The sequence below is a fragment of the Coffea arabica genome, chromosome 3c (genome assembly GCF_036785885.1).
Source record: "Coffea arabica cultivar ET-39 chromosome 3c, Coffea Arabica ET-39 HiFi, whole genome shotgun sequence".
In the NCBI taxonomy this organism is placed as follows: Eukaryota; Viridiplantae; Streptophyta; class Magnoliopsida; order Gentianales; family Rubiaceae; genus Coffea; species Coffea arabica.
In genome coordinates this window covers 39291097-39316634 of record NC_092314.1, presented here as the reverse complement: position 1 = coordinate 39316634, position 25538 = coordinate 39291097, and the positions used below count along the sequence as shown (strand labels likewise).

General features: G+C 33.2%; 2 pseudogenes; one reads left to right on the top strand and one right to left on the bottom strand.

Moving 5' to 3' along the window:
- The first annotated feature begins 526 nt into the window (after positions 1 to 526).
- LOC140037960 (uncharacterized mitochondrial protein AtMg00810-like) lies at positions 527 to 1669 on the top strand (annotated as a pseudogene).
- An 11816-nt stretch (positions 1670 to 13485) lies between these two features.
- LOC140037710 (1-aminocyclopropane-1-carboxylate synthase-like) lies at positions 13486 to 16352 on the bottom strand (annotated as a pseudogene).
- Positions 16353 to 25538: the final 9186 nt, after the last annotated feature.

Genomic DNA, 25538 nt, shown 5'->3' with positions numbered 1-25538 from the left:
TTTCTAATCATGCTGATGGAGCTATAGATTCTGTAAAATCTTTATCATCACCACTTTTTCCTTCCTCTTCTTATTGGTCAACTAAAGTAAGAGTTGTTCCATCTTATTTAAAAGATTACTATTGTTATCCTACTCTTGCTGCCCCATATGAGCCTCAAATATATCGAGAGGCTTGTTCTAATCCTATTTGGCAGAAAGCAATGGCTGAGGAATTGCAAACTCTCACTTAAACATATACATGGGAATTGGTTGATATACCTCCAAGAAAGTCTATAGGTGGATGTAAATAGTTGTGTACAAAATCAATACTCATTTTGATGGCTTTGTCGAATGCTACAAAGCTCGTTTGGTTGTCAAAGGATTCACCCAAGAATATGGAATTGATTATGAAGAAACTTTTTCTCCAATGGCCCGTGTCACATCTATAAGATCCTTGCTTGCTGTTGTTGCTGTTCGTTAATGGGATATTTTTCAAATAGATGTCAAAAGTGCTCCTCTAAATGGTGATCTTTCTGAAAAAGTATACATGTCTCCTCCTCCTAGTTATGATCATCCTCTAAACAAAGTTTGTTGTCTAAAGAAAGCACTGTATGGTCGAGGAGCCTGGTATTCAAAATTTAGCGGCACCCTTGAAAAACTTGACTTTTCTAGCAGCTCATATGATTCAGCATTATTCATCAAAAAATCTTCATATGGAATTATTCTACTTCTTCTCTATGTGGATGATATGTTGATCACTGGTGATGACAAAGTAGAAATTCAAACCTGAAAGGAATTCCTTAGTACACAATTTGAGATGAAGAATTTGGGGATAGTCTTATACTTTCTTGGTCTTAAGATCTCCAAGTCCTTTACGTGCTACTATTTATCCTAAACCAAGTATGCATTCGATCTTTTCTTTCGTGCCTGTATAACAAATTCCAAAACTATTGACCCTCCACTTGAAACTAATATCAAGCTACGTCTAAATTATGGAGAACTTCTAAGTGGCCCTACTCGGGATCGTCAGTTAGTCGGGAGTCTAGCCTACTTAACTATCACTCGACCAGATATAGCTTATGCTGTACACTTGGTGAGCCAATTCATGTCAATTCCATGTTCCATTCACTATGTTGTAGTTCTTCGAACCTTGTGCTATGTGAAAGGAACCATCTATCATGTATTGCATTTCCCCTTATCTTTTACTCTAGAGTTATGAGCATATTCTGATGCTGATTGGGTTGGTGATCCTACTGGCTATCGTTCTACAACAAGTTACTATTTCTTTCTTAAAGATGCCGTTATCTCTTGGCAAAGCGAGAAGCAATCAGTTGTTTCTCGATCTAGCTTAGAGTTGTTGTATCGTGCTCTTGCTGATACTACTGCTGAGCTTCTATGATTGCGCTGGCTCTTTCATGACATGGGTGTTCCATTCTCTATCAGTACACCTATCTATTGTGATAATAAGAGTACTGTCCAAATTGCTTATAATGACGTCTTCCATGAAAGGATGAAACACATAGAGATTGATTGTCATTTCGTTCGGCACCATCTCATGCAACAAACATTTTCTATGGTACTTGTGGTGCCTGCAGACCAAATTGCGGATCTTTTCACAAAATCCCATTCACCAGGACGGCTTCATATTCTTGTTTCCAAACTCAAGTTGGTTTCCACTTTACCACTTTGAGTTTAAGGGGGGGATTTTAAATGTAAATATAGCTACTAACTCACTCATATTTCTAGAGTTTTCTATCTTGTATTTAGTGTATTCTATCATCCACTAACCACATGTATTTACAACATCTACCAACTATCATATCCATTACATTTATCATATCTTACCATATCTATATGAGGCACCTTATATACTTAAAGACACACACAATTTTGTCTAATACAACATTCTCTTCGTTTCCTTTTCTCTCTACTCTATCACTCTCTACTCTCCTTTTCATCACTCATAATTTACACTTTTTAACCATAACACATACACTAGTTAAATTCATTAAAAATTCCTCTAATAATTCATTGAATGTCAATATTTTAAGTAATGTACTACATATTGAAAGTATAAGAAACTTAAATACTATTAATTGATAGTTGAGAGTGTAAACTAAAAAGAGTAGTAGTTGAGGAGTGCAAATTTCAATTAACCCTAGTTTTTAGTTGCATCAACCACTAAATTGGAATATCAAAGAAAGGTGACTATTGGCATTGGTAACAATTATAAAAGAAAAAATAGTTCAAAATGTCTCTCATATTTTGTTAAATGAATTTTTTTGTCATTCATTTTTAAAATATTAACTTTACGTCATTTACAAATTCAAGTTAGCAAAATTTGGTTCCAACCTAAGTTTTCGACTACTTTTTAGCTTAAATCACTACATGATCCACATATTGTCATTTTTTATGCCAAAATATTGAATCCCATTTTTTTTGGGTGCCAATAATGAATATTGATTAGATCCAATTCTACTTTTGAAGGGAAAAATGAATGTAATTTGGATCAAATTCTAGCTTTTTTAGGGACAAAAATAAATATAGATTTGGTTATTTGTTTAATTACAAATAGAATCTAATCTTTTTGCCCATAAAAGAATGATCATGTGTAAAAAGTGGTCAAAAATCTATGTTGGGACCACATTTTACTGACCCAATTTTGTAAAGGATGTAAAGTTACTATTTAAAACTAAAAGATGAAAAAATCTATCTAATAAAATGTAAGAGATATTTTGAACGATGTTTTCATTGTAAAAAAAAAGGATATACACATCCGAGCAAAGTATAGGTGGATGGAAGAAAAAATATAATTAAATTAGGCCAGAGAAGATACAACATATCGTAGTTGACTAAAAAATCTCAAATTCTAGCTTTTATTTTATTTCAGTAGAAAATCCCAAATTTGGTTTCGTTATCCAAAATAAAAAATAAAGAGCAAAAAGAAACTCTTGAAGTTTGCAAAAATAAATTTATGTAGCTCTAGGGATATCAATTTTCTTTAATATTATTTTGCTTGCATCATAAATACATATTTCAATTACTTTTTTTATCTTCTCAATCACCTCTTAATTTTATACATCACATCAAAAAAAATATTATAGTAATTATTCTAAATAATATTTTAAAGAATCTCCTATCCAAATGTAACACTTGTATCCCGGAACACCCCAGTTCCAATTGATTATAGTTTATCGAGCTAGGTTGGAAGATTATTTTTCGGTCAAGGTCTAACTCATTTCAAAATACGTGTTTGGAAAGGAGATTATTTGAAATATTATTTGGAATAATTTGTATAACACTTTTTATGATGTGATGTATGTGAGATAAAAAAAATGATTGGAAAGATAAAAAGTGTGTTGAAAATTATGTTTGTGATGCAAGCAAATAATTTGGAGGCAAATAATGACTATCCAAACACATTTGGGCCTAGCTTTCTTGTGTGCAGGCTGTGTGATACTTCCATTTTCAAGGTTTACTTGGATTGCCATTTATAGAAGTATCGTTCGGAAACTTATACATAAGAAAAGTATCCATATTCAGAAATATATTCAAAAAGTAGAGTAGTATAATTTGAAGGAATTGCAAGGCACGCTTTGCAGCATTGGCTGTCTGAGGAAAACAAACAAATATGGCTGTTTAAGTTGTATCTTGATTTCTTTGAACTATATTAAATTAATTAAAGTAGAAAACAAGGAGTATGATTTTTAAATGGTACTCCAAATCTAGGTTTAGAATGTTTTTAGACATGCTTCGATTGAACAATATTTAGATGACTTTCTTGACAATTAAATTCATTTACTAAACACTAATTAATTTGTTGAATGAGTTATTAGATTTTTTTTTGTTAAAGAATAAGATTCGATTTAAAAAAAGTGAGACTTGATAAAACATTACTTGGTCTGATAATTATGACTGAAAGATGAACCAAACTATTCGATACTCGAATCAAGCTCTGCTTGATAAAAACTCATTTGAATTTGGTTCGCCAATCAGTTAAATCAAATTTGAATAGCATTTTTTATATTCAATAACATTTAAATTTGATAAAAAGCTTGTTCAAACTCTGTTCGGAAAATAAATAAGTTAAGTTTGAACAAGATTTGAAACTCTTTAAAATAATCGAACAAATTTAAACACTAGGGTATTCGATTTGATTAGGTTCATTTATACCCCTGCTAACAATGTAGAGTTTATTCCTCTTGTTGTTTAAATTACATTCTTGTTCTTTTGTTGTCCTTCTAATTGATTTGTCTATTGCTTTGTTTCTATTTCTACCAAGATATACAATTAATTAGGTCCTGCCAATATCCTATAAAAAATGTTGTGTATGTTTTATTGAACGAGATTGATAGCAATAAAACACTTCAAACAATTATTGAATCTCGAGAGGATGATTATTTAATGAATTAATAAAAAGATAATTTTACTTACGAAGTGCAACAGACGTACTCTTGCACTAGTAATTTTAGGATATACAACTCATAAGTAAAATGGTGCACAATTTTCGAACAGTAAAAATTCCCTGCCTTTTGTTTTTTAACTGCTCCCACTTCTCACCATCTTCCGTTTGTTTAATATGTACATGTGTAGAAGTTGAAACTATCTGTTGTTTTACCATATTCTACTTGTAACTGGGCTTTAGCCTGCAGATTGTTATTCTATAAGTGTCCTACACATGATCTCTGTAGTTTTTTTTTTTTTTTTTGGATATCTATAGTGTTTAGACACGATGTGTAAATTGTTGACAAGAGTTAAAAAAATTGACCATTTGGTGTGATGTATAATTTGTTGACGAACGTATCATTTCAGGAGTCAAAACATAAGATATTATGAAATTTTTAAAAAAAAGAGGAACAGCCACGAGCCCATGTGTCCTTATGAAGACATTTATAAACCCTTTTTTGAGCATCAAACTCCTATAATTAATGTCTAAGCGTGGCATGCTTTCTTAACACAAAGGTAAGAATAGAATCTGAACCATTTACCAAGAAAATCTCCGGCTTTCCCCATTGGATCCTTAGCAGTTTCGAGTAAATCTTATATATACTGATAATGTATACACTATTATGATTAAATGTATGACACATATACAAAATTTGAGTTTTAAATTTAAATTCGAATTAGATGTCATGCATTCAATGGTAAAAGTATATATATTGTTAGTATATAAAAAATTAATTCTGGCAGTTTCTATATGGGTCTATTTCTTTGCTTATGTAAGTAAGTAAATCCTGTCATCCACTTTTCTTGGTAAGAGATCCATTAATGGGATTTTGTCTCTCCCCTTCAAAAGGTGATGCGAAAACAACTTGTGTGCAATGAAAAAGTAGAAAGGTGGCTATAAGAACGTGATTATGTGAACTTCTTCTTAATTTCTGATGAGGTTCAATATTTTTGCTTTTTCTCGAAAATTATATGCTTCCTTAAAAGAAAAATGAATTGAATCCAGTAGTTCTGGCTAGCATAGGCAAAAGGGTAACAAGAGACAAGTACTATATTGAAGAAAGGCCAAACCATACATATAGTATGTGCATTTCTTCAAGCTCATTTTCCTAGCACCAAAGGCTGTAGGTTATTATCATATTTCTACAGGCCAAGGCATACATGCCAGACTCGTACACAACAATGTTCAAAATCATTCAGATAACTTAGATAAATTGGCCAAATCGGGTGACAATTTCAATCACCTTAGAAAAGAATTCTGTGGATGAAAGTTTGCACCTTGAAACACCAGAAACAACATTTTCAACTGCCTAAAAATTACCTTAAACAGGAAATTAACAAATCAAAATTGTGAATCGTTCCATTTCATCTTTACTCAAATCATCTATCATCTAGTATTAAGGTGCTACCATAGCACCTTCCACGCTGACGTTCCCTCCCTCCTAGTTTGGCCCGGCACTACCTATTGCTCACAGTCAGCTTTATCATTTTGGGTTACTTAATTGGGTTTTGACAAGCCCAATCCTGAAATAAGGGAAAAGACAGATTTGACGGGTAAAAATCTATCACATATGTGACTCATTTCGGTCATTTTTAAAATATATTTCGAATCGAGATTAGGTTATTTGAAAAATCATACACATATAGATTATATAAATGTTCACATATATATATAATATATAAGTAACACATAAAAAATTTAACTGTTATTCTATAGACTTCATTTTTTTGGGGTTTGTAGACCAATGTTTTACTTATTTACTCTAAATTATTTAGATAATTAAAAGATTAGTGGTTTAAGATAAATCTAATTATTAACAAACCACAATTATTTCATACAATTTTATTAATTTCGACAATAGTCGTCATAAACATATGAACTATTTGGTTCAGGTAAGCAAACTTGGCTAGTAAAATTGGCGAAATTGTGCCAAGTGATAAATACCATATACAAACAAGAAAGGCCACACTATAGGTGTAGTATACATATTTTCTCCTTTTCGGTAAGAAATTTATATTTTCTTCGAACTCAGCCTTTGGTGTTAGGAACTTGAGTTTCCCACATGTTCTCCAAACTCATATTCCTAGCACCAAAGGCTCCAGGTTACTATCATATTTCTGGAGGCCAGGACACGCATGCCAGAGTTCATACATTTGAATGACATGAACCACAATAATGTTCAAAATCAATGAGAAACTCAACGGTATGATGTATAATCTGTTGATAAAAGAATCATTTTGGATTCAAAACTTAAGATTGTTCTATGAAATTAAATAATCAGCCACGAGTCTAGGTGTCCTTAGCAAGACATTTTAAATACCTGTTTTGAGCATCACACTCCTATAATTAATGTCTAAGCGTAACATACTTTATTAGCACAAAAGGAAGAGAAGAATCTCAACCATTTACCAAGAAAATTTCAGGTTTTCCAATTGGATGCTTCCTAGTTTCTATATGGGTCTATTTCTTGCTTATGTAAGTACAAATCTCCGATTTTCTTAGTATGAATTCCATTCATGAGATTTTGTCTATTTCTCTTCAAAGTAAATGATTTGAAAACAACTTATGTGCAACGAAAAAATAAAAAGGTTTTCATCTTCCATATCTTAGATGCTGTAAGAATGCGATCATGTGAACTTTTCTTAATTCCGAATGAGGTCCAATATTTGGGTCTTTTCCAAATTAATCAAGTTCCATGTTTCACTCTAGTGGACTGGTTTTCTTAGATAGTCATTTGAATCGTATCTCTGTAAAATTATATGCTTCCGTAAAAGAAACATTAAATTAATGAATCCAGCAGTTTTGGTCAGTATGGCCAAAAGGGTATGAAGAGACAAATATCTATTGAAGAAAGTGTTAGTTCTGGTATCCGAAAATTGACCAAAAAGATTCTTGACAATCTCGAAAGGCAAATAACAACGCAAAAATAAATGAAACAAGAATACAAGAATTTACGTAGTTTGATCAAATTGACTTACGTCTACAAGGAGAGAAGGAGTAGAATTTCACTATGAAAAAGAGAATACAAAAGCCTTTAAAAAGTGTTTCCAAGCCCAAGAACACCTAATGCTAAAATATAAGAGAGTCCAAAATAATTTTACTAACAAAAAGGTTTAATTACCCAAAGGTCCAAATAACTCACTAATACTCTCTTAGTTTGGTGCCCTTAATCTCATGAAAGGTCCATTCTATTTATAGCTAACTAAGGGAAATGTTTTTTTTGGTACAAAAACGATGTGGAACAAAGTCATACTTAACAAATCTCTATCTTAGCATGTCCCCAATATTGACAATTTCAAATCTATTCCACCTTCTCCAAATAAACTTCAATGGACCCTAAATCATGAACAATGAACACCAACGAAATCCAAACATTGCTTGAACTTGTAAATTAGAAAAATTTTCGTGAACATGTAAGCAAGATTTTCTTTGGTATTGAGTTTTTGAGCGGGGACTTTTTTCTTAGCAATAGTATCTCGAATGAAGTGAAATTTTGTATCAATGTGTTTCATCCTCTCATGATACATGACGGGATTTTAATACAAGTACAAGTTTAAATCTAATTTATACCCGTTTTGACTGCAAGTATACAGGTCAACTAATAGTTTAGGGTATATATCGGGTCGATCCCACGAGAAAGATTGGACAATTACTGGTACTACTAAAGCTTCTTTATTATTTAGACGATCAATGAATTAAAAGAGATAAAATTATGCTAAACTTATGCAAGATAATAACAAATGAAAGATCCTTAAGTTATGGTATTCCTAACTACTCATGCAAGTGCTACTTTTGGATCATTGAATACTACTATCTTGTCTAGTTATGGCGTAATTTCTTTATGCAGGTGAAACCTACTCTCGTTGTAAATCAACTATACTTGTAACTAATCTATATCTACTGTCGTGGTTATGAAATTAGTTACAAGTTTATTTCTTCTATGAAATTATATGAAATGAATCACTAAAGCCACAAAGGTGCACCTCTACTCTCGTGAGTGTACTCCCTAGGGTATTTTATTTTCAAACATTTAATTTATGATAAAAACATCAATGTTTGTAAGTAAAATTCAAAAAGTGTTACAGTAATATTCTTATAAAAAGGGAGGGGCATAGGGCCATAAATTAAATGTTTGAAAGTAATAATATTGATATTTTTTGTAACACTTTTTGAATTTTACTTACAAACATTGATAATTTTATCATAAATTAAATGTTTGAAAGTAAAATACCTATAAAGAGCCGATACTTTAAATAGGTAATGCGTACTGCATATAGTTTAACATGCAAATAGTTTGTTAATTAGTTAGTTAATTAATTAGTTAATTAGTTAATTAGTTTAACATGCAAATAGTTTGTTAGTTTCGGACAGACAATAGCTTTAGTTAATTAGTTAATTAATTAATTAGATAATTAGTTGGAAAATTTGGAGCTGGCATTGGAATGGATTTTAGATCAGAAGTGCCTCATGGATTGGTTTTTTCTTTGATTAACTGAACATGTATAGATGGTTTAGCACAATTTTGCAGTTCTGCTTTGATGTAGCAGGACAACTTTGTACAGGTTCTGTTTCTGATGATTAATAAAAAGCGCCATCTTATTCAAAAGAAAATTAACAATAATAATAATAATAAACTGATAACACTATTGAAATTTTAAAACAAAAATAGATGAACTTAATGCACACACAGATACATCTACGGTGCTCATATTTTAAAGTTATAATATTCAACTCGGTGTTAAGTGAAGACAATAGAAGAAAGAAATTATTCGTTGTGCAAACTAATTTACACTTATATTACACCAACTGAATTTAGTTTCACTGGGGACGGTTGGGTGAAAAGGTAACAGGGTTGTAAGTAAAAGATTTTATTTTCAAATCATCTCATTTACAATAAAGAAAAAACCATTAAAAAACTGAATTTAGTTTTACCTTCTACTCCAATCGGTATATTTTTGGTGGCCAACTGCATTACGTGATAGGATCTAATATCTTGTCTGCCAGATAAGATGGAGAGATATTTGAGCATTTCGAAATTCTAACAAAATAAACCCCAATGAATTTATTATCTATATATGTTATGCCCGGAAAAGGACTCAAAAATCGCTCATTCTTCAATTAAAATGATATTTGTAGATAATAAAAAGAATTCATCTATTTGTTACCTCAAAGGCATACAATAACAAGTGGGGGGGGGGGGTTTTGTCATCTTTTTCACAAAAGTGTTACAATTCAAGGTGAATTTTATCAGTTAGGTGGTGTATAGCCAGGGTAATTTGTCCACCCCTCAGACTTGTTCACTTTTCTCATCTTAGTTGTGACTTATGATCATGTCCTAGAAAGTAGAAACGTAAGCAAGGATAATAGCAGAATTCAATATTTGGGATTATATGATACAAAAGTTTAGGTCGTAACCTTTAAGGAGATTTATTCAGTTACGTTTGGGATTTCGAAATGCTAGAATATTCCACATTATTTGTCAATAGGAAATTTAGGTTGACTTACAAGATCCACCCACAAGGTATGTAATTAATTACCCTTTCACTTGCCAATCAAAATTAAAGCAAGATTCAATTTTTGGGACCTCATTTCCTATTTTGAACTTTTTCGGTAGTAAAACTTTAGGAGGATGAGAAGGTTGTTCTGTTCCAAAACCACTTGGGATCCTCAGTTACATCTTTTCTGTGCCAACCCAATGCCACCTCTAGCATTGCACCAAGTGTTATATTATTATTTGCACTTTAATTTTCTAATAATTCAAATTGTTTGGTTTAACACAAGTTTTCTCTACCTTCTAAAACTTTGAACCAAAATGAACCGACTAGTCTAATTCATATACCAATACTTTCATCATTGATTGCCTTCAAACGCTTCCATTGTTGATTGCTTTGAAAAAGCCAAAAAGAGAAAAGTGCCTGAAAGTAGTGGTGTCATCTCCACTCCGATGAGGTCCACACTTCAACGATGTTGTCCTTTTGATTCCTCCACCAGCTCTGCCATTCCACTTGGCGTCATCTCCACTGCCGATTGCCTCACTGTCAAAGGCGCCGAGGACGTCCTCAACAAGCCCTTCTCTTTCGAGCTCTCCACTAGTAGGGATACCATGTACTTCGTGGCTGATTCAGAGAAGGAGAAAGAAGATTGGATCAACTCCATCGGACGCTCAATTGTGCAGCATTCCAGGTCCCTTACTAATTCTGAGGTCATTGATTACGATAGCAGCAGGGCTTAATTTCTGCCTTTCCAATGTAATTTTGGCTTTGCCCTTCTACTTGTCGACTGGTCCTAGTATTTACCATTTGGTGGACACTTGGGATCCTCGTTATCAATTGTAGACTGGTCCTAGTATTTACAAGTAATTTCCGCCTTTCCATTGCGCCAAGTTTTCTAATAATTTAAAGTATGAATTAGACCGATCAGTTAATTTTGGTTCAAAAGTTTAGAGGGTAGAGAAAATTTGTGTTAAATCAAACCAATTTAAATTATTAGAAAATTAAAGTGCAAATAATAACAGGACACTTGGCACAATGCTAGAGGTGGCATTGGATTGGTGCAGGAAAGATGTAACCAAGGATCCCAAGTGTTCCAAAACCAGTAGCATACCGCCAGCGTATATATTACAGTGATTCATGCAAATTGCCTACAATAGGAGGCTACGTCTTCCTAGGAGATGGTTAGTAGTGAGACCTAAGCACAGAAGTTTCCATAGGGAAGGTGAATGAGGCTTAGCATGAAATTGTGAAATCTCACGATAAAGTTTGTACTTAACATACTTAAGTCATGGCCCTCATGAGGCATTTGTTTAGTAACTTGAAGAATATCGAAATGCTTAAATATTTCCACGTTATCTGGCAATATATTAGGTGATTCGGTTGACTTGCAAGATCCAAGCAGATGGCCATATAATTAATTGCACGTCCAGTTGAGTTCATGAAACATGGTTTCGATTAATAATACGACTGGCCACCAACTGTATACCATTTGTTCAATGGAAAATCACTCTGGAACTCATCCTATAAATTCAAAAGCTAAAGTGTGAAAGAAAACATTCAAGGGTTTAGTTTGTTTGAAATCAAGCATAAAGTGCGAGCAAGCATGGACGTCAAGGCTTCAAGTAGGTACCTTTTTGTGGTGCTCTGGTCGCCCTTGCAATTGGTAAATTCTATCCAAAATTAAATGCATTTTGAAATCAAATATAGGTCTAGTGGAATTCCACCTACTGCAAAAAATAAAAATAAAAATAAAAATAAAATAAACTGAGAGATTCAACTCAGTTGACATTAGCCATTTATGGTCCCTTGAACTAAGAAAAAAAAAACTGGTACTTTTTCTCGCTTGTACTACTCAATACACACACATATGTATTCTTTTTAAATTTTTCTAGTAAGGAAGGGGTGAGATTTAAGAAGTGTAGAAAGAAAAGAGAGATTAGAGTTAGAATCTAAGACCTCTAAATTTTGAACCTCAACTTCCGTCACTATACTAAACCCTCCAGGCGTACTTTGCTATATATGTACATTATTATCATTCTTCACTTATTATCCAATAGAATTTTCCTCTGAAAACTCTTGTCTAAAATGTTAATGCTAGTATTTCAACCTTATTTCTTTATCATTCTTAAATTTCACTAATTTTGTTGTTTTTGTCAAAAATTGGATATTAAGATACGTAGTACGATGAATTTTCATTTTCTTTAGATTCTCTCTTTCAAACCCTTATGAAAATGAAATTAATTAACCTAGAATCATGCATGCTATAATAAAGTAATATCATTATTATTATTTTACTTCAAAGGAGCATCTAAGCCGTGTACAGATTCCCCTAAATAGTAATTGTCATGATTTGTTGATCAATGACAAAACTAGAAAATTTAGTTTGAGGGAATGAAACGCATTCACATGTAAACTTTGAAGTCAACATAAATTTTAAAAAAAAAGTTTTAGGAGACAAATAGTTTAATATATATAGAAAATTTTATATATATATATATATATATATATTGAACAAGGCATGAATTTCTAGAACTTGGGAGAAGGTTGTCCCTCCCCGAGCCATCTTAGTTCCGCCCTTGCATGTTTTTTTTTCCATAACGATAATAATCATATAACTTAATTTATTCTATTTTATAGGAACCTAATCTATCCTATTTTATAAAGAGGGAGAATTTAAAGAGGTTGTGTTAGGGGTAGCAGGTATAAAGATCTGATTAAAACAAAGGAATGCTCTAGCACCTTATTTAGGTTTTTTTTTCACTGTAGGTAGGGTTAAACCCTCAACTTACGATCCAAAGAGGGATTTAGTCCATTTTTTATGGCCACTGAGCCATGACTCAGTGGTTTATTTTGCCTTTGTAGTTGATGTTCAATTTGAAGATAAATAAATATTGCACATGGTGTATATCGCTGAGCAATTCCTGGTTAAGACTTTTGGAAATCTAGGTATACATAGATCTGTCACACTCTTTTACTTGTACCATCATATAATTAGGAGAAATCAACATGCAGTACCAAATTGAGATTGCATGTAATTAATTATAGGTATTGATGTTGAGAGAACTTGTATCACGAGAATGAGCAGTTTCTGGTGACAACTAACTGCCGTCCATGAGATATTACAACCGAACTGTGCGATTTGTGTCATGTTGAGATTATCTTCCATACTTAATTAGCTAGAATAATGCTAATTGGCCTCGTCTCTCATTAGTCTATTTGCTTTTATACATTTAGTCAGAGATAATGCAACAAAGGGTCAAACAATATTAGAACTTTAATTTTTGTGCTCATTTTTCCTCCTCCTATTACATTGCTCATTAGTGTCCAGTACTATCCACCATCGTATTGGAGATATTAAAGCAACTTATCAATAATTCCACTTAATGCTTTAAAAATTGGTTTACTCGTTAAACTCATATATAAGAGGCTTCGAGGTTAAACAAAATGAATTAGCAGTATGAAAAATACCCTTCAGAAGAACCATGGAATTGCAAAAGAGAGGTTATAACTTCTAATAATCTATTTGTCATCTTTATTAAAAAGAAAAGAAAAGAAAAGAAAGAAGGCTAGACTCAAGCATTAAACTATATATCATGTAGTAACTTATTTTCACTAAAGCAGCTACACATATAGGGATAACATAAAGGTTGGATTCAACTCGTCCAAGAGTAATCACGACACCCTCTTGGATACAAAATACATAAGTTAATAATTCTAGTACTTGAAAGGTAATTACTAACCAATTATTACTTATTCCCATTAGTTACTTGGAAAGAAGTAATAACAAAAAAACAACTAAATTATTGTCATACCCAAGCAACTTGTGCCTAATGCAATAAACAAGCTTGTACTATTAATATTAATGTTGTTACTTAGCTAATGCTAATATCCTCATGATCAAGTCCTGGTCGGGACCAGCTGTGCCGGAGACATAGGAGAATGATGAGACGTCACACTAGGTGACTTCAGGCTTCTTCACATTCACATCTTCTTTCCCCAGAGAAACTAAGCCTGAGATCCTTTTGCCACTGTTTCCTCTTCTTCGCAGTCACATCTGATTCTTCTCTGTCGCTTGGATGAAGATCGTTATCCTTTTTAGTGCGATCTCTAAAGTTTCATCATCCATATTAGCAAAGCAAACCCTAAACCAACCGGGTTCAACACAATGAAACGAAAAGCCTGGAGAGACATTGAGCTTGACCTTATGTACGATCAACCTCCAAAGCACCATTTCTGCCTCGAACGTGGGTTCTTTGAGCAATGGACGTAAATCCATCCAACAGAAAAGACCTGCATTGCTGTTCAAACACTTTATCCCGACTTCTTCAAGCCCGCTGGTAAATGTTTGATGTCTTTTTGCAAGTCTCATGGAGCTTGTTTTAAGAAAATGGTCAATGAATTCATCATCCGATAGCATTGAGGCCAGAAAGTGTTGTGTTTGTGAGGAGACTAGTCCGAAACTGGACATTTTCCGACCACAGTCTACGACTGCATCGTTATAGGAGTAAACGATGCCAACCCTGAATCCAGGGAAGCCCATGTCCTTGGACAAGCTATAGATTATATGAATAAGGTCCCGGTTGCATTCCACTTCTTCTATGATTTCAGCTATACTAATGAAATTCGGACGGCTGAAGATGGTCGCCGAATAAATTTCGTCGCAAACCAGGTGGATTTGTTTCTCATTGATGAAGTTTACCAATGTTATTTGCGTCTCTCTCTCCACAGTGGTGCCTAGTGGATTAGATGGATTTGCAATTATCACGCCTTTGACTTTGATGCTGGATTTTTTAGCATTTTCAAATGCCTCCTCCAGCGCTTCTTTGGTGATCTTGAAATTGTTTGAGCTCTCGCAGATGACTGGAATTAGCTGCACTCCGGTTCTCCATTTTAGGTCTCTGTCAAATCTACATAGCACAAACAACATTGCTGTATTTGTGAGTTATGGAAATTATTGTAAAAATCTTAGCAACAATAATTATAAAGTATTATAACGATACATATGGATTTGGGCTTCTTTCTTTTTTTTTTTTTCTTTTTTTGGTGCTCCAGAAAGGTGTTTGGCTATCCAATATTTGGAAAATTTATTTATTATAACAATGTAATACAATTTTTACGATTTATTATATGTGAGATAAAAATGTTGTTCAAAAGATAAAAGGAATGATTAAAAAATATGTTTATGATGTAAATTGACTAAGTTTTTGTTTCCAAATAATGAGATATCCAAAAACTCCCAGTTGGAAGGTCAATGTATACCCTAGCTGACAATAACCCTTTGACGACGTACGATGGTGTGGGAACCCGATTGTGCGTATGAAAGAAAATATTTGATAGAATACAGTCACTCTAGCAGTTGAAACTTCCTGAAAATTATATGGGGACAGGCTGCTACAAATTTGTATACAGCTTCATGCCAAATGTCCATTGGGTTTAAGGATGTTTCAATTTCCAGATGGACTTTACAGTATACGGTTCTGAAAAGTTTAAGATACTTGCAAATTACGTATTGACTTGTCAACTTAGCATACGACCATTATCTTTCTAGTATTGTAGTATTTTCTAAATGAATGTCCACACCAAAGTCGAAAATTTCAGTTAAAATAGTAAGATGGAGAATGAAGCTTACCCTGGATAATAAGGTGTAGGAACCAAAAATGCATCCCCAGGATCAGCCAAACAACAGGTGATGAGCTCACAAGCTCCTGTTGCCCCTCCAGCCATCACTATTCTAGCTGGATCAAAGGTGACTCTACCTCCTCTTACTTTCCCCATAAACCTTGCCACAGCCTGCATTAATAGTTGAAGGAAATCGTGTAAAGAAAAAAGCACGTATTTTCTCTCTTGTGAGAATTTGGGAACCAAAAGCAAGTTAGCTTGGAGATGGTCTTGAATATTGACATACATTTCTGAATTCAGTCAAGCCATGATAATCCTGGAAGATGGCTATGTCCCTGAACTTTTGTACTCTTTCACTGGTGCAAATGGATGCTGATGGATGTTTTCTAATCCATTCCTCCACCAAGTCAAAAGACAACTGCGCGCAAGAAAAATCATGAAATGAGTAAGACTAATTATATCAGCATTTATGTTACGTCCGAGAATAAAGAACGAATTAGTCGTGGAAACAAGTTTAGCTAGGTATGTGTTTCAAACCGGATTTTCAGCGAGTCCCATCTGAATAACCCCATTGGGATTTTGAGTAGGGTGGTAAGGGTCATTATCATATGCTTTCCATCCATCAAAATAAGGAGAGTTCTCTCCATGCTGTTCGTTGGTGGCAATCTTGGACAAAAGTTGGCAACTTGGATTCTCGAACCCCATCTGCTCAATCCCTCTAGGCTATGAAGTCTGCGGTATTATAATTTGGTGTGAATCAACGTGTCTTCTGTGTGTTGTGTGTGTGCGCCTTAACTTGGGGCACGCCCTATATTTCTCTAGGTAGGAATGTGGTGATGACTCAAGGTGTGGCTTGGCATAAGCTATTTATAGGCAGGAGATTACAGAAAATGGCAGGATAAATGGAAAACGAGAGAGAGAGAGAGAGAGAGAGAGAGTAAAGTCCTATTTCAACGTTCAAAAGTTTGGAAATTAACTGATTGACGGAGAAAAATGGAAAGAAAGAATGAGCTGCTAAGAATAGTTTGATCAGTGTTTGCTGGCTCTGTTTGGCACAAGTCATGAGTCTTGAGTCGTAATTTTTGCTTGCGTGCGTGACTCATGGTGTAAATAATTTCCACGTGAGAACAAGAAATTTCTCAATACTTGTTAATCAAGAATATAAAAATCTAGAAAATGATTTTACTAATAGTTTTCAATTACAATTCTTCTTCCTAAATTTGTAATTTCTGTGACTATTGTAATGGCCATATTTATGTTAAATTTGGCCGTTATACAACATATTTAGACAAAGATTATTTATTAACTTAAATTCACTAATGATTAAGACTTGATTTCTAGTTTCTAGTTTTGTAATTCTCATACTAAATAGAGTGGTTCACACAACTTATATGCCTTACATTTATAAACATATATATATATATATATATATATATATATATATATATATATATTTCTGACTCTTTTATACGACAAGAACATACTTGTAGTATATTTTCTATTATCTCATTTTTAAATATATTTTAATTTAAAATATTTTATTGAATTTTTTTGGATCCCAAGAGAGACTCTAAGCATTACAAGGAAGAAGAAGAAAATGAGACGACTCAAGAGTCGAATCCAAAATTTTACAGTCATCTAACTAATATCCTTGCTAATTAGCTAGCCAAGTTGGATTTTGAGGACATGTTCGGTTGACTATTATCACTTGGTTACTTTTCGACTTGAACCAACAGTGCTCATATTGGTAGAATGGAAGAGGAGTTCATCTAGTATTTGCTTCTTTGCTTTTTTCACCACTCAACTCATAAGCTAGTTATTTATTTTAATGCAAATATGGGCTTGCTTAGTGGTCGGGGCTAGTGTTTGGTTAGAATTTGTTTTCCTCGTCAAGAAAAACACTCACCGTTGCCCTGAAAATCGAAAACTATAGCATTATGGTACGGATGATTAGCATTAAAAAAGTTTGGTCGAGGAGCCGCGCAATTTCGCAAACACAAGTTTGCCACTGAGCAGCAGACACATTTCAATTCGTACTTCCATTCCATGAAGTTTGGAAGCCATCTGAAAATTGTCGAAATAAAACGCGCTAAAAACCCATAAATTTCTTTGACCTACTCACGTGCTTCTGTGCTGACTGGTGACCGCCTCCGCAGTCTTTAGACTGTGTGAAAGAATTGGATGAATTAATGCATTCGTTGACAAAAACACACACCAAAAAGATAAGAAGAAAGTACCACTTTCTACTTATTGGTTTTTAGGTTTGGTTGGTCCTACAATAAATCCTCTTTTGACTACGGTCGCGAATCTAGTGCAGTAATAGGAACACATGAACTCATTTCAAGGTCGCAGGTTGCCATTTTTTGATTTTACTTGTAAGACTGAAGTTTAAAGGACAAGGCCGACCATTTCCCTCTCTCCTTTTTCCTTCTCTTTCAAAATCTTCTCTTTCAAAAAAGATGAGAATCGTAACAAAGTTGTGTAAACAAAGGAAATCCAAAAAAGAAAAAAGAAAAAGAAGTATAAGGCAGCCAAACAGCCACCTATTTTTAGTTGCCACATCAGCAGATATAATAAATGAAACTACGTAGTTTCACATTGGACAGGAAATTGGACGCAAAAAATTGGACAGAGGATCTGCTCCCCTCTTCTACGCGCCTAAAACAACCCCCCCTCCACCCCCAACTTTTGGGATAACTTATTAAAGTCTCATGCCTCCGCTGCCAATTGGAGTTGGGACTACCGACCAAATTATTTTACCTTAGCTGGGATCATTTTGGTTGGAATTAGCATTTCAAAGGTTAAGTTGTTTTCTTATTTTTACCTTTCGCAAAAAAAAAAAAAAAAGAAAGTAAAAATTTATGTACACTTTATAGTTTTTGCCCCCATGGATAGTTTAGCGGTAAAGTGAACTCTTGAATTGAATGAGATCATGAGTTCGAATCTTACCTTAGACTTGAATCCCTCCTCTAACCTGGGTGCGTCGTGGGGAGCTGTGGCATATCCCTTAGTTTGGTGTGTTGATTCTAGTCCTAAGTGATACAAGTCGAGGCATGTTTCGGATAAAAAAAAAATAGGGCATATTACACTTTACTCCCCGTGATTTAGTGCTTTTGTACATAACCCCCCTATGATTTCAAAAATTATACATAACTCCTACATGGTTTGAATTAAAGTGCCAAAATGACGGAAATGATCATTTGATACGTGGCACACTAATAGCGTATGGTTTTATATTTTATCATGTAACCCCCTTATAATTTAATGTTTTATCATATAAAACCCTTATAGTTTTTAAAATATACACATAACTCCCTTTGGTTAATAAATAATTTTCAACTTTACATAAGGGTATTTTTGACATTTCAAGTGACTCCGTTACGAATGGTCATTTCCATTATTTTGACACTTTAATTCAAATCATGAGCAGGTTATATATAGTTTTTGAAACCATAGGGGGTTATGTACAAAAAATACTAAACCACAGGGGGTAAAGTATAATTTGTCCAAAAAAATACTTTACAATTTTCATCACTATACATAATCAATCCACTCTTTGGTCCATCAATTTTCCATTTCTTCACCTTGTGCGCCACAGACTAATGGAACTATCATTTAGCCAGCTTTACTAGTAGTTTTGTTTAAACTTATAGTGCGGTTTTATGTACAATTACTCTATCATTACCAGTACAGCTTGCAAACTTCTCGTAAGCATAAATTATTATATGTCTTTTTCAATTCAATTCTAGTAATTGTAGAAAGAAAGAAAAATTGGAACTCTCATCCAACACTGAAAGAGCTGGTCAAGAAATTTCATTTAGTTTAATATTTTATACGTAAAATTTTTTTTAAGGGCCTCTTCGCTTGTTTGCTTTCTTCCACAACTGGAATTATCCTTTTGTAATATTAAGAAAAAAAATAAAAAAATTGCAATAAATTTTCTGTCCCACTTTCTATTATGTTGTCATCTATACTTCACAAATTTTAATTTTATTCTTATGTTCTTTTTTTTCTTAATAACTACTAAGAAAGCAAAAAAATTTAATACAACAAACGGTCAAAATAAATAAATTACAACAAAAAATTAAAAGTAGAGCATCGTTTGTTGTGTTTTGTTATATTTTGTTTTTCTCAGTCTATTTTATTTTGTATTTTATCCTTTTAACAATTATTAGAACTTTAAGGAAAATTTTTTTGAGTTAAGATGGAATTTTTACAAATGACAACGTAATAAAATGTGGGACAGGTTTTGCCATATTGGGATAGAAAGTGAGCCAGAACATTGAAGCAAAATATATTCTAATTTTTTTAAAAAGGTTGCTGCGTTGAAGTCACACATAAGAATGTTATAATTCTGGAAAATAAGTGCATAGTTGGAGAAAAAAAAATTAAGAAAAGGGATAAATTACACGAACCTCTCCTCTAATATCTGCAAAAGCTAAGAAACTGCCCTCTTGGTCTCAAAATAACATCGACTTCTCTTCTCTATGCTTTTGATGAAGCCAAGATTTATAATACTAGTAGTTTTCAATTTACAACAAGACTAGTTAATTTTCCTTCCTTAATTTATAAGAATATGAGAGGTTTTTTATCATGTTATTTAACAAACAATAAGGGAGAATCTGTTTTCCTGAAAATCAAGAGGGAATGTCGCTGTTATTTTGAACTGAAGAGGTCATTTTTGGTTAAGTATAATTTACCCAAAATAGATAAATAGATAAGCCAACAGTAGAAATAATTAGCCGTTGTAACAATTGACCCAAACTGCACCCGCTTACCAGTTCCCATTACCTATTCAGCTTCAGAGAAGATCGATGAACCAAAAAACATCCACCGACCTAAATCCGCCCGTTACATGAACTTTGATTTCGGATTTATGTCCTATTCCTCATGTGACGACGCGATGGTAAACTTCCTTGTCATCGCCATGCATTCAATATGGAAACTATCTAGCAACTTCAAGGAGTAGAAATTTCCCAACTCAGACCTGAGTCAGATTTTAGGGTCTCCAAAGTTTTGAATTTCTATTTCGAACAAACTCCAAGCTTCAGTTCAAATTTAGGAGCATTTGGTGATTAATATTAAATTTGAACAGGCCAATGAGTGCAATGAAGGATTAGTTTTCCAGATAAGGCAAGGCAAGGCTTTATACCAATTCGCATGCCCCCAAAATCAGAGCTCCAAGATAAAATGATGATAAAAAAGACTAAGTAGTGAAAGAGGGAGGGGGGGGGGCTACGTTGACAATTAAGTTACTACTACCTAACAAGGATTGCTGCCCACGAAACTCCTTCAAAAATCAAAACCGTGAAGACCAAAATTAAAGTTATTTTTGCGTGACATGAAAGAAAATTAAAAGATGGGTTTCGACATTTTTGGCATGCAAAATTCTTCTGACTTCGTGATACATATCTGCGTGTTTTTTACTCGCAACCTAACTAAGCATGTTTACATGCTGTATGTGGGTTGGTGAGTGTTGCTTTACGGACGCGTTGGTGTCTATCTGTACGTAATTTTATATTATAGTTTGCACTTGTAAGTCAAAAGTATAGTAGTAGTTTACACTACTACTACTACTACTACTACATCTTTTAAAGTGAATTCAATATTAACAATAATGATAGTGAATGTGTCTAAACGGTACATTAATTCTTGAGATAATTTTTTGAGAAAAAAAAATATTATAATAATTTTTTGATGTAATATATATATAATAAAAAGTGAATTAGATGTCACTCATTCTTGTTTATATTATCCATAGTATTTAGGCGTACGGAGATTTGATTTCTCATGCTATATGGTTGTCAAAATATATGCTCTTCAAAGTTCATCAAATTTCAACGCGTGATCCTTGATATATGTAGACGGCTGATCTGTTGGACTGACAGCTAATTGGCATATGTCTTTGACCATCCTGTTACTGTAAACCGGGCAAGTCAAGCCTTGGAAATTATCTAAGAGGGATCTTAGCTATGTGCCGATCAAGGGACCTTTATTCATCAAATTAATTACTACAACACAGAAAATATCTAAAGTGAGTCTTCTACAACCTTCAAAGTTAACTAACCGGGTGGGAGCTTGAATTTTCTGACAATAGCAGACAGCTCCTCTAAGGTTTGAGAAATTACAGCCGCCTTCCTTCTTTTGATGGTTTATGTAGCAAAGTAGACCCAATAGACCAATTTTTCATTTGAATATCCTATAATGCCCTCTTTCAAAATTTTAAAAAGTTTCTTTCATCTCTTTCTTTAACTTGCCAATGTCCATCACTAGATTCACCACCCATCAATCCTTGGAAGACCACTTCTCTTCATCCCAAAGGCAAGGAGGAAGAATAATTTAGCAACATTCTTTCATGACACAAGTTGCCCCTGCATCATCCTCTCTTTTCTGCCATGCCATCAACAATCTATTATGGTACTCAAAATAATTAGAACCCAAAATATATTTGTCATTTTAAACACAATCTAACTCATTAAAACCCTAATATGATCTACCCATATATCCCACGCTTAATACCATATCTTAGAAATGTCGACAATAGTGTTATGTGTTACTTGTACTCAAGAAAGAAAATAAAAGGATTACCATGACATTGGAAGCAAATTGAAAAGTAATTTCACATTTGGGTATTTGGCAAAACAACTTATTTGTGTAATTCATGTTGTCTATATCAAATTAATAAGGTTTAAGTACTTGACCTGAGTTTTATCTTTTTGGCATAGGAAAATTGATTATTTACCAATCTCTATATATTTTTTCATGAGAAGAGAGAAAGGGGAAGATAATTTGTCAATGAAAAAGAGGAAATAAATACTAGCAAATTGGTGAATACCATAGAGTAGAAAGGAGTAAACTAGTTTGCGGGTTTATTGCTGATTAGGAATTTTCTTTTATAAATTTCCTTGTTTTCTTATCAATGGGTTAAAGTGTTTTCTGAGGGTTATTGAAGTAATTTTACATCATTAAGGGAGGTAAGTATAATTTTTAAAATCACAGGGGAGCTGTTTGAAATTGTCAAAAACCTCAAGGGAGATTTTTGAAATTATCCCTAATCTCTATCTCAAAATTTACGAAGGAGTCATATTATAGTGGAAGCAAGTACAAATTATTGCTATTTTAATGAGTTTTTTTTAGAAAAATGGCCTGTAATGATTTGATATATATGAGATAAAAATATGATTAAAAATGTGTTTAAAAAAATGTACAAATTTTCTGCAAAAAATCACAATCCAAACAATGCCAAGTTGGAAAGTCACCCGAAAAATGTCCGACAATGCTTGACTCTAGATTAATGAGAATTTAATGTGGCCACTCAATACTGGAAGATTGAAAAAAGCAATATATATATATGTGCGCGCGCACACTACAAATTATGGAGTTGGAAAATGTTGGACTAATTTTCAAGGAGGAATTATACATACACACACACACACACTGCAAATTATGGAGTTGGCGCAGTGTTGGACTAATTTTCAAAGAAGAGGAATTTTAGGTTCAAAAAAACTACTAGTAAAGTAGTATAAAGCGATTGGCTTGCCAAGACGACATAGGTGTTCAATCTGTTGATGTGGAGTATTATTCAAGCAGCCATGACGCACGGCTTGGGTAAGTCCAGAAGTTTCAAATTCTATTTTCTTTCTCGTTTTTACCGTTCAAGAAAAATACTGATCTGGAGATCGATATAACTAGTTTGCAAAGAAAATTACCCGTCACCAACGAATACTTCTCAGCTGTTATCTTAGGATAATTACTTGACACATTATCAAACAAGGCAGTAATTGAACACAAATGGAGTTGAAACATGGAATTTTAAACCTAGAGGTAAAATTCTTAAAAGTACACTTGATCACCAAGAATGAAGGACAGCGCAATTCCAAATGTGAAAAGGTAGAATAGCATTTTTATTCTTTTTTTTTAATTATTTTTTGAGTTTAAAAAAGGAAAGGCATGATAAATTTTCTCTTCACTTCTTGATGAGGTCAGTGGAAATAGAGAATCTCCTTAAATGAAAAATTCACTTATATTGGGACATTACTAAATGTATCGTCATCAGCACGCATGTACAGAGAGTCAAAGTATTTGGTAGCTGAAGAATGAAAAATCCGCTCGGACAATTCACAAATGAATGAACACTAAGAAGATGTGGTCAAGGAAGAAATAGGTCAACTATATCGTGCTTTTGGATTTCCTTACATCCATACCCTCGATGATGTACGAGTCAGTGACTTTTTTTTTTTTTTTTTTTTTTTTTGGGGATTTTTCAAGTAGTATTTGTCTTGGAAACCATTTTGTCCCGCATTGTCTGGCTGTCTTCCAAATTCTTTAAAATTCCATATTCTTATCTTCATTCTAAGATTCTATCAACATTTCGTTCTTGCCCAAGTCATACCTCCAGGTCATAGATAAGATAGCACCATAACATTTTCCTGGCAATTTCCCAATTGACAAACTCTTGTTTGCCTTTTGAAGCTACGTGGCACGCCATATTTGGATTGTAATTTTTGACAGAAAAGTATTTACGTTTTCTGTTAATAAATATTTTAATTCACGTACATCAAATCATTATGATATAATTTTTTTAAAAAAAAATTAATCCGAAAAAGGCAATTTGTAGTGGATGAGTTTCAATGTACTTATAAAACTAAATAAATAATATGCGTCGTGTGTTGCAATTGTTATGTTTATCTTCCTATATAAGAACGTGCGACTGCCTCGAAAGTTTTGTGAGTTTCAGCCTGGGAGACTGCAAGTAAATGGATGCATGGAACAGTGGAGTAGTATATTTTATGGAGTATGCATGAAACGGATGCGAGAAAGATCTTCCCCACACCTTTCACGAGAATGCAAATATCAATTAATAGACGTTACATGAAATAGTGTAGTATATTTTATGAAGTGGGTGGGAAAGAAAAAAATAGACAAAAAATGTACTTTTCATCCCTAATGTTTAAGGAGTTAACCAATTTCATCCCTAAAATTTCATGCAAAACACATTTCATCCTTGTAATTTTATAATTTTGATTAATTTCATCTTTCAAGTTTTACGCAAACACATTTCATTCTCGTAATTTCCTAAATTTGGCTAATTGAGGACAATTGGTAGATTCTCAAGCAATCTGGATGGGATAGCGTCACTTGATCACAGCATGTCCATTAGTAAAAAAAAAATAAGGATTAACTAAAAGCTCAAAAATCTTTTCATAATTCACTTTCTCATTTTAGTACAAAAAAGACTAAGAAATTTTATCCACCATTACTTTCTTCTTAACCACAATCGAACAAGAAGATCCAAAGAAAATGAAATCAGTGGGAAAGAAACAATCCCACTATAGCGAATTGAAGAAAAATGTCAAACATACCCATCACAACTAATTGGATAAAAATATTAATGCAAAAGAATGAATGGTTTAGATTGTCATTTATTTGCAAAATTTTGTTTTGTTGCATCATATACATGTTTTTCAGTCATCTATTTATCTTTCAATCTATTTATTTAGTCTCAAATATATCATATCACAATTTAAAGGGGAAAAAAAGAGATAGTCTCCTATCCAAAAACACTTGTTGTTATTTCTATAATTTAATCAATAATTGAATTAAGTATTAATAATACAATTATTAATGGGACATGTGATAATATTATGTCTAAACTGGTTAACAATCCTTTAATTGTACTTAATTGGTAGGAGTTATAAAATTATGAGGATGAAATGTGTTCTACATAAACTTTAGGGACAAAATTGGTCAAAATTACAAAATTATGAGGATGAAATGTGTTTTGTACGAAACTTTAGGCACGAAATTAGTGAATACCTTAAACATTGGTCATGAAAAGTGTATTTTTCCCAAAAAAAAAAAATATATTGCAAGCTTAATTGATGATGATTGCTCCATTTCAGATTAAAAAATAACCATTGCATTGCAATCTTTAGTTATTGCTCGTTCAGACTTCGAACCACATCTTTGCCTTCCTCCCAATTCAACCTTTTCTTTCTAAC